This window comes from Nuphar pumila, chromosome 4 (genome assembly GCF_984573655.1).
Source record: "Nuphar pumila chromosome 4, dmNupPumi1.hap1.1, whole genome shotgun sequence".
NCBI classification, from domain to species: Eukaryota; Viridiplantae; Streptophyta; class Magnoliopsida; order Nymphaeales; family Nymphaeaceae; genus Nuphar; species Nuphar pumila.
In genome coordinates, this window is record NC_143252.1 from 111,478,500 (window position 1) to 111,489,534 (window position 11,035).

General features: G+C 41.5%; 1 pseudogene; it reads right to left on the minus strand.

The window, feature by feature from the left end:
• Positions 1–7,428: 7,428 nt before the first annotated feature.
• On the minus strand, positions 7,429–9,970 carry LOC149840582 (peroxidase RIP1-like; annotated as a pseudogene).
• Positions 9,971–11,035: the final 1,065 nt, after the last annotated feature.

Below are 11,035 nucleotides of genomic sequence, written 5' to 3' on the forward strand. Positions count from 1 at the left end.
ATACGGTTCAAAGAATCCTTAATTAACATGACTTAGATCTCTTTGGTGATTACAAGAATCGGTCAATCAAGATATTTTACCCAAAAATCCTATTCGTATTATAAAGCACGCCCATGCACACATTTTAATGCATGCATATTCATGACATAATATAAGTTCATGCTTTAACTAATATACATAAACTAATTGTCATGAATTTAGTTATAATTCATGCTTAAAACCATCATGCATAACTTAACTAATGCAAAATACATGAATTAACATGCATAAGTCATGCATTATTTAAAACAAATACTTTATAAAGCATGAAAAATAACAAAAGCATGCTCATATGGGTAAAACCCAGTGTCCTCATGTAGGAACCAGTCTAAAAACACTCTGAACCGATGTGAAACCACCCTAAATCGGTCATCTAAGGGTCCGAACCGGTTCTAAACCTTATGAACCAATACTTAATATGAACAAAAGTTCACAAAACCTTATAACCGTATAGCAAAATTTCTGTATCTTCATAGATCCATGAGAACATGGTCTTAGCATCTCGGAATCGGTGAAAAACTGGACAAAACCAGTCAAAAACAACTCCAAACCGATCCCAAAAAGGGCCGGATCAGGTTCCTGATCCGGTTCAGGCCAAATAGTGTTTGGATCCTACTTAACATGGATCTGACCCGGTTCAAATGGGATCCGGTTCTGACTCGACCCATACTTGATACGGGTCGGACCCGGTCTGAACAAGACCTGGGTTAGACCCGGTCCCAAATGGACCCGAGTTAGACCCGGTCCGAAACAGACACGAGTTAGACTTGGTCCGAAACGATCCCGAATCAGACCCGATCTCATAATGGATCTGAATCGGACCCGGTCCTAAATGGACTCGGGTCTAACCCGATCTCATAATGGATCTGAATCGGACCCGGTCCTAAATAGACTCGAGTCTAACCCGATCCGAGAGAGACCCGATTCTTTCTGGATCAGACCCAGACCCGAAACCATCATGGGTTCGGATTAGATCCAAGAATAAACAGCAGACCCGATCCACCCAAAATGGGTTTGGATCGTCTCACCACCCCGGACCCGATTCGGTCCCCTGTTAAAATGAAACAAAAACCTGATTATGGGTTTCTGTTTAATTTTCAGGGAAACCGAAAGGGTTTCCGCCCTTTTCGGTTCCACGGTGACCCACGTCGCCAAACGGCGACTCACGTCGGTTGCCGACGACCTACATCGCCTCACCGACGACTAACGTCGCCCCACGGTGACGTGCTTTGCAGTCCGATGGCTGAAGGGGCAGAGGAAGAAAGGGCACAACACCAGCAGCAGCGCCGACACCAGCGACCAGCGACCGACGGTCGATCCTGCCGGCACATCGCCCCACGACGATCGTCCGATCCGACGACAGCCCCAGCACCGACTGATCCTAATGGCGACGATAGCGGTTTCTGGATGCCCAAATAATCTTTCAACGACCCACGTCGCCCGCCCATCAGCGACCGACGTCGCCTCACGGCGGCATGCGATTGCCAGCACCGGCTACCGGTTGGAATCGCCCGCAGGATCCCTGGCATCGACAACTCCACTGAAAGCCCGATGGATACCAGGCAAAAAAAAGGGGGGTTTTCAAACCCCGGACGCCGACCATCCGACGTTCTCAACCCCGGCAACACCTCCGGTGAGCTCATCGTAGGCCGACCACCTTGCAACCCGACGACACTGGGGATCTCAGGCGACGGCTCCATCGGCGATCCCGGCGCTAGCAGAACCTCTATGCAGCCCGACAGCCACAGGTATACAGCGATCCACACACACTATATATATATATATTTTAAGGATCTGATTTGCTGCTGGGATGTTTGTCGCCCCACAACAACAATTGTCGTCCTCCGGTGACCAAACGTCGCCCCATAGCGACTGGCGATCACGAACTAATATGACTCTGTCGCGGGTGTAGGCTGTCGCTCCATGGCGACAGTCTGCGAGAAACAAGATTGCCATCCTCTATCGCAAACATCACTGTTTGCGACAATCTGCCAGAATGTCACCCTACGGTGACATGCTGTCGCAGAATTCAAAATTCAGAAAATGTCGGGGCGAAACGCCGAAAGGGCCTACAAGGCCATGCACAACGAAAGCGTGGTGGGCCCATAACCCAATGTTGGCTAATCCTGTGAAACATAAAATGCAGGAAGCATACCTTAATTCGCCATGAACGCGTGTAGGGAATTCAGTGTTCTCCTCAGCCGATTGACGCCCACAATGAGCCCAGGCCTTAGATCGACGGTGAGCAGGACCCTGTTCCACGATATCCGAATGTGAAACTGTTTTGGCAGGATAAATGCTATGAACGCCTCATCATCCTCACAGCCCCTAACCTCTTTATATAATGGGAGATTAAGGCCGTTACATGAATGCGGTCACTCTCCACATTCACGTAACTCCCACCCACTAACCCTATTACGTGACCACTAATGTGACCCACTAATGGGTGTCAAACCGGGACACACTGTGGGTTGGACCCATAACCCATAATGTAACCCATAATGTCCAACATTGCATACATGTCGAATCAATTAAGATCCGAAATAGTCACAAATCTCTATTCCAATATTTTTTTCATGATTTTGCAAGGAAATTTGTTTTCCTAATATTGGTTTTTCTTTGCCTATAATATAAATAATATAAAAAACTAAGTAAAAGTTATTTTATCACATTAATATAAAGTTAAAGCACAATATTCGTGAGATAAATTTGTTTACTACTTTTAGGTAACTTCTCCCAATACTTCAATGATTTATTTCGTAAATATTATGATATTTGTCACATTGATGCAATGGGTGTAGAAGTGTCACATACATGTTGGATCCATTAAGATCTGAAATGAAGTTAGAATTTCGAAAAAAACAAGTCAGAGGCATATTCACAAATCTCTATTCCAATATATTTTTTCATGATTTTATAAGGATTTTCTTTATATTGAACTGAGACTTGGCTTTGGTAGAGTTGCACACGAGCTGAGCCTGGACTGTTCAAACTCTGCTCGCTTCAAAATGCCTCTGTTATCCAGACTCGGCTCGGTTTTGAGCTTGAGCCTGAGGGATTCGATCCCCCACCTCATCAAAGGGTGGGAAAATGACCTGTCATTATGCCAGGTTGTGTCTTTCGTTTATTATGACTCATACAATAAATACATATACTAGAAAAACTGCTAGATTATTGTATATTGTAAAGCTTTATAGGTACGAGATTCGAACTCAATTACAACACAAAGCTTTATAGGTGCGAGATTCTAACTCAACACCTTTTGAGGAGACTAACACCCAACCCATTAGGGAAACAATTTTCTGTTTTTATTTTGCACACATATTATATATATATATATATATATATATATATATATATATATATATATATATATATATATATATATATATATATATATATATATATATATATATATACTATTTAGCCAAGCTAAATCGAGTTCAGCCACTTGATCAAGCTCGGCTCGTTTTGCACACTGAGCCTGGAATTGTGATCAAGCTCGGCTCATTTATTTTCACAGATGAGCTTGAGTTGAGCTCAAACGAGCTGAGTTTGAGCTAGCACAGTTCATTGTGCACCCCTAGTCTTTGACATTGGTTTTAGCCACTGGCCATCGCCGTAATTTATCGATGTTTTTGGGCCTTGGAACACTGTTCTAGTACCTAATTGTACTAGGACAACATTCACACCTATCTGCATTTGTGCTAGGCAATGGGCTTGGGCCTTCTTTATATCCAAACCCATCCACTTTTATACCTTGCCTAATTAGCACTCTCTTTCTCTTTTGGTCTCTTAACTCTACACTCCTCCCTCCTTAATTTGTCTTCCATGGTGGAAGAGTGAAGGAAACTCATCTATTAGTTTAGTTTGTTGGCATAAAGGAAAATCTTGTATCTCTACGCCCTTTTTGTTATTTATTTTGTTATTCTTAGAAAAGTCGTGTATTTGTGTCTCAAGACCTCTCTAACAAATATCGCAAGATTTATGAAAATATTGTGATAGTATCACGAGAAATTGCCATAAAGTTTAAAACGGTAATTTCTTGCAATATTTATGAAAAAACATAAATACCACGATTTAAACATGATATTTAAGTTTTAAATGGCTATTTAGAGTAAAAAAACCATGTATTTATTATTTTTAAATATTTTTTATTAATATTTCTTATAAAAAAAGTTTTTTATATTTTTTAATTAATTTTCTTATTGCTGAGATTTTGGCAAAAAAAAAAAACAAGAGATTTATGAAAATTTTTCAATTTCTCGCGAGTTTTTTGACAAATTTGATTTTGCCGAAAAAAACGTTTGTCACTATGCTCAAGACTTGAGAGGCCATTAAGGGTAACTGTGTTGAGGCTTTCGGCCTCATCCAGCGTAGGATGTGTGGATCTAACTTCATGCAAAAGTGAAGTTTGAGAGGATATGAGTGCTTTTTTTGGAAGGCAAGCTGGGGTTAGGCAGACCCCTACCAGTTATACAATTATACCATTGGGTTTTGAACTTGCAACGTCCCAACACAAAGAGACATGCTCCTACAAGACAAGCTGAGGCCCCGTTGGTAACGAGGAGAGGAGTTGTGTTGAGGCTCATTGCATCAAGCCAATTGATCATAGTTGGAGAACTCTCGCTAGACAGTGTGTCCAATGTGTTCCCCCATGGAACCCACTATAAATTCATGGAACAAATTTTATATGGTTCCATTTATGTCGATCGATGCCTTTTAAGGATCTGTTTCGTACCCTGGACAACAATTACATCAGTATGCAAGTTCAATTTGCGTCATGCTTTAGCAGGGACACTCATGTCTTGTGTTTGAGGCTACATGGGCACCATTGTAGGCAGGACTATAGTGACAAACGTTAAAAAACGCAAAAATCTAGTTTTTTCAAAAACTCATGAGAATCTGAATTTTTTTCATAAATCTCCCATTTTCAGCAAAATCTTGGCAATAAAAAATAAATTAAAAAATATAAAAGATATTTTTATAAGAAAATATTAATAAAAATTATTTAAAAATAAAACACACGGTTTTTTCATGATAAATAGCAGTTTAAAATGTAAATATTGCGTTTAAATCGTAGTATTTATGTTTTTTTATAAATCTTGCGATATTTTGAAAATCTCTCGAGAAATTGCCGTTTTAAACTTCCAGGCAATTTCTCACGATATTATTGTGAGATTTTTCATAAATCTCGCGATATTTGTCACGGAGGGCAGGACGCACCTGCCCACATGAGAGGACTTTGAAATGTGACACAAAACTCGCTTGGGGACAAAGAAGTCCCCTTGCAACGGGTTGTCCACAATTTGCAAAAAGTGTCCCCTAGGACTGTTCTGTCCCAACAAGTGGGGACATATACTTTCTAGATTCTGGTGTTCCAGACGCGGGCTGCTGCCGAGGTTGCATTATCTTACTACTTCTTAAAGACGGATAGTGGGTAGTGTTTGGAGGCAGTTGTGATAAATTTTTAATGGCTTAGCAATTCTCCATGGTATAGATCTCTTTTAGTAATTTGTTTGTGTATTCTGACCATTTGCATTAGAGAAATGACCACTAATTATTCCAGTTAAGTTGTTCATTTTTTTTGCTACTTCTGTTGGTTCTTTTAATTGGTTCCTTGCTATGTTTTCACTGTTTATTCCAACTGAGGTGTTTTTTTTTTTTTGCAAGTTTTGGTGTTTTGCAAAATTTGTTGGTGCCTTTTTGTAATATTTAACAAATTGCCTCTCTTTTTTAATTGTATTTGTGGCCCTCAGTCTTGTGTTACCTTAAGTTTCAGACTTGGAAGGTTTTAAACTTTAAACTACAGCATGTTATCATGCTCTGTGTTGAAAGTTTTGATAAAGAAGCTTTCTAGAGTTGGCAAACTCTCTAAAAGGTTTTTGCCTTAGCTGTTTGTTTCTTGGATGATGGTGGTATGCATCAGAGCCTTACCTGTGTTTTATGGGGCCGGAGGCGGAGGGAAAAAATGGGCCCCCTAATTAATAGTAGGAGTTCTGGGGCCAGGGCTTCAAAATTTTTTGAGCCCCCAATTAAAAATGAGCTCCTTAAAAATAGACCCTCTATTAATAGCAGGAGTTGGGGGCAGGGCTTCCCAATTTTTTTGAGCCCCCTATTAATAGTAGGAGTTCGAGGGCAGCGCCTCCAATTTTTTTGGGGCCCCTGTTGAAAATGGAATCCCTATTAAAAATGGGCTCCTAAATTTTTTTTTTGGCCTAGGGGCCCTTAGGCCCAAGTCTCATTGGCCTCTTGACAGGTCCGACTATGTATGCATGACTGGCTTTTCTTTGCTTTTCATTTGATTGATTGGTTGAGGATAGTAGGCAAGCTGGGGTTAGGCAGACCCCTACCAGTTATACTACGATACCATTGGGATTTGAACTTGCGACGTGACGTGCACTAGCGGCTTCTACCGGACAAGTGGAGCCCATGTTGGGTTGTACATAGTTTTAGTTTGCACTTTTTTCTTTGTTTTTCTTTTTGGTGTAACCAGTATTTGTTTGTTTAGTGGAGGAGAGTTTTTGGGATATAGTTTGATCTCCTTTTATATGGTTTGCACTTCTTTCCTTGATCTCTTTTTAGTGTAAGGAGGTCGTTTTAGGTGTAGTATAATTGCTAGATGTTGAATTGTAAAACTGACAAGAGACTTTTCCGCTCTGTTGTAGCTTACTTGGTAATTTTTTTTTTTTTTTTATATTTACACCGAGAAACCACCCTCAGGATCAGAGAAAGGCCTAGTGATGCTGGTTTTGCCTGATGTACTTATGGATGGTTGTCTTGGCAGCATAAAACTCCATGGGATTAATTTGAAGTTTAACATTAGATATCTTTTTATAAGATTTTTTTGAATAGTTGTTTCACTTTTTGCTGCTTTCTAGTCATTTTTAAGTCTTTCACGTAAAATAACTTAATTTCCACGAGTTAGTGTGATGCTGTTATAAGCTCAGACCACATACATAATTTAAAAATATGCAACAAAGAATTTTGTATGTTTTGACAAACTAAAAAAACGTGGATACACAGCTCTTTATCTTTATCCATCCCAATTGCATGCAGCGTGTTTTTACCATTCAATTGCTGCATTTTATCTCTTTTTCCATCCAATTCATCCTTGTTTGTTTTGGTTGGTGAGAAAGCATGAGCTTGAGAAAATAGACACTGAGAAAGTAAAAGCTATAATTGTTAGTCATAAAGTCAACCTTGTAACCAACTTTCACAAGGTAAAAACAGGTAAAGTGATCACATTTGATAATCACAATCAAAATAAATCACAATCACAATCTCTGCCATTTAAGATGAATCCAGTACTACAAGACCTCATGCCATGACTGCATCAACCAGACCCAGTTGCCAGCGAGCAACATTGGCGAGGTCCAGCCCCAACTATCAATTAACCCTTCTGCAATTCAATCGAACCTCGCCATCATTGCCAGTGAGCACACTTATGCTTTGCATCTTGACCATGGAAACAGTGAAGTCAACGGCAAACTGGTCTGCATTAAGGGCATAGAACTTGGTGAGCTGATCGGTTTCACCACCATTGTAGAGCTCTTGGTCAGAGTGCAGCAACCCCATCTTCCTCATCAAATTCAAGTAATAGCTGTTTCCAAATGTATTGGGACTCACATAATCAAAAGGGGCGAGGTTGTTATCGCCTCCGGCAGGAGGGCACAATGCTTCTAAGGTGAGCGCGAAGTTGTAGTGGATGTTGAACTCGTTATAGATCCGTCTCCTGAAAAACAAGCACCTAGCTTGGCCGACGCTATGCGCTGCTGAGAGCAAAACCAGGTCTTTTAGGTCTAAGCCCTTGTACTTGAACTTGTAGATGAGGGTGTTCAAATTGGATAAGGGTGAGGGAAGCTGCACTTCCGCTGCATACTTGCTAGCATTCCTCGCGTCCCTTCTCCCTAGTTGTACTTGCCATGATGGTCCACCTAGCTAAATCGGATAGAGAGAGAGAGAAAGAGAGATGCAAATTAGCACACAATGTAACTAACGCGAACCAAGTGTGATCATATTACACAAATGCAATGTGCCGCTGCACTTGAGTACCCCTCTATCTTTCCTGCAGTAGATGGAGGAATTGAAGTCCAATGTGATTGCATACTTTCAAGTATGCTGCTACATCCTATCACCCACCATCAGCTGTTGAGCCCCACAGCTCATAGGTTGTACCCCAAGGATGCAGGTGATCAGGTAAAGCAGCACCCTAAAAGTGTGTAATAACATTGCACCTGATCCTCCCTCTAAACGGAGGGCACTCTGGTGCAATGGCACATTGCTTTTGTAAGATGTGATTGCCCCTGATTTGGTGTCCAGTGAGACATAGGCATACCAAAAAACAGTTGGTGGCTTTGAACATGATGAACTCACCGCGACAATCGAGTCCCGTGCTGCGACTGCTAAGATGTCGGCACACGACACGACAAGAGGACCGCAGGCCCGGTCCACAGCAGACTTGATTTCATCAACCACTTCGAAGCCCCTCAAGGAATTTAGGTTGGGGGGGGGGGGCTGTTTTCTCCCCAATTATGAACGGGGTGTCATCCAACAGGACTGAACCATCACACCCCTACTTGACAGACACAAATGAGAAGAGCGTTAGTTTGTTGCATGGTTGGCCAACCCAGTGACTCGAGTAAAAACCAGATCACGGATCCCATCATTTGACATAGGATGGGTTTCATCCTACGTTCAGTCCTAGCCGCCCAATAATCGGAAAGGATTGGCCCACATTTTCACCTTTATGTGGACTGATCATAACGGTCCAGATGCTTCGGCTGGACGGCTAGAATCAACATACGATGAAACAATCCTATGTCAAAAGATGAGATCCTTTCTATAAAACTCATTGGGGGTTAAACTCGTAGCCCAGCTAAAACTTATGTATATTTGGAAGTAAAACTTTTGAATCTATTTTACATAGAGAGATCAAGCAAGGAGATTAGCTCAGGACAAGGAGTAAGCCCACGGAGTTTTACACTGCCAGGACGTCTGGCAGAGCCAGCTTGGCTAGGTCTCTAATCTTGGGGGTGGTTTCTCAGTAAAAAAAAAAAATTAAGGAGATTAGAATAGGCATGTGACGTGAGTTTGACTCGCAGATTTAAAAACTTTTCCGAGAATAGGACATTAGGACAATCTTTTAATTTTTATTGAAAATTATCAAAATGTATTAAAATATTTTTAAAAATATTAAAATAATAGCTGTACATGTCACGTCCATGCCAGCATGTCCTAAGGTGTCACACCCAAAATGGCATGTCCCTGAGACTAGGGATGCAAACGGTCCAGATTTCAGATCAAAAAATGCATTTAGATTCGGATCTGGTCACATCCAGAATCACGAAAATTTGCAAAAGCCCCAGCCTGAATCTGAACATACCGTCGGTAACCCTGTCTGTGACATATCCAAAAATTGGTTGGATCCCAACTCAGACTTGATTTTGCCAACCATGGTTGGTAAGTCTTTGGTTCTTAAAAGGTACAACCTCTCTCTCTCTCTCTCTCTAAAAAACACAAACACAAAGAGCTGCTCTTTGTCTAGGGAAAATAACTGAGGCATAGGCTATGGTTTTGCAACAGCTTGATTATATAATGATGATGATGAGCAATTCAAGCAAATACTGAGCCAAGGTGCGTTTAAATTGAGGCATGCAATATAAGTTCAAACTCAAAACTCGATCGAATTCCTTCAAATATATCTTGTGTATGTAGATCTTAATCAGGATGATACATTCAATGACTTACATTGACAAAGCAATCATGGAAGTGAAGACGCAGCAGTGATGCCCCCATCCGAGGCTCCTTTCTCACAGCATCCTCCACCACCCTCCTAATGGCTGGGAGAGCGTCCGGGCACACTTTACTGTAGAAGTCCGGCGCGAGTATGGACGAAGAAGCAGAGGTTGCTAGAACAAACACCATCAAGCTCTTGAAAATCCAAACACACGCCATGGCTGCAATCAGGAGTATCAGAGTCTAAAAGCCATGCTAACATAGACAAATTCACACCATCAGCATAAGAAAAAAAACACCAGATATAACGTGGTTGGGTCTAAAATGGGGGAGCAGATCCAGTGTTTTGGGCAGAACACCTTATAAGGTGTTCTGTCCAACTAGGGGGAGCCAGTGTACTGCCCCCCTATTAAAAGGGCCGAACACTTTACCCAACACAGAACCACGCCTCTCTAAAAAAAACCTACCTGAAGACTGCAAATCACTACCCCTCACACACACACACACATATATATATATATATAGAGAGAGAGAGAGAGAGAGAGAGAGAGAGAGAATATATATAAAAGGACATTAATAAAAATATGTATATATATATAGAAAGCTAATTAGATATTATCGTATCCATAAAAGGAATACTCACTATGATGCAATAGGTCCTCTATAATGCCCCCAAAGGGTTTTAGCATAGTGGGATGGGGCCTAGGCAGCTTGGTAGACAATCTAGGTTCAAATCCCACGGGCGTCATGAATCCTTGCACAAGACTAAGGGTGGTGATTCCCTAGGGGCAAGAGGTAAGCTCATGCAGTTTTACGCTGCCAAAACAGCGATAGTAAGCAAGGTTGTTAAATGCGATGAGGCGAAGCGAGGCGTTGAGCCTGTGCTTCGCCTCTCACAACGTGAGACTCTCAAGCAAGGTTGTAAATGTGATGAGGCGAAGCGAGGCGTTGAGCCTGCGCTTCGCCTCTCAGGCGTACGCCTCTCACAACACTGATAGTAAGTACGGCAAGCATATCCAGTGTGACTACGTCTCAGATCCTGCTGCAGGCGGTTTCTCTGTATAAATAAAAAAAACAGTCCTCTATAATTGAGGATGAAAATTTTGGTAGATTATCCTTGAGGCGTCAGTTTTGGATTCTATTTATTTTCAGCCGTTTCAGGATGCTTCTCAACCTTATCTATACAAGTTCCTGGACTTGGATCATGGGTCATAGGAACAGGGTCTCTAACAAGGAGATCTTCCTATGGCACATGCCC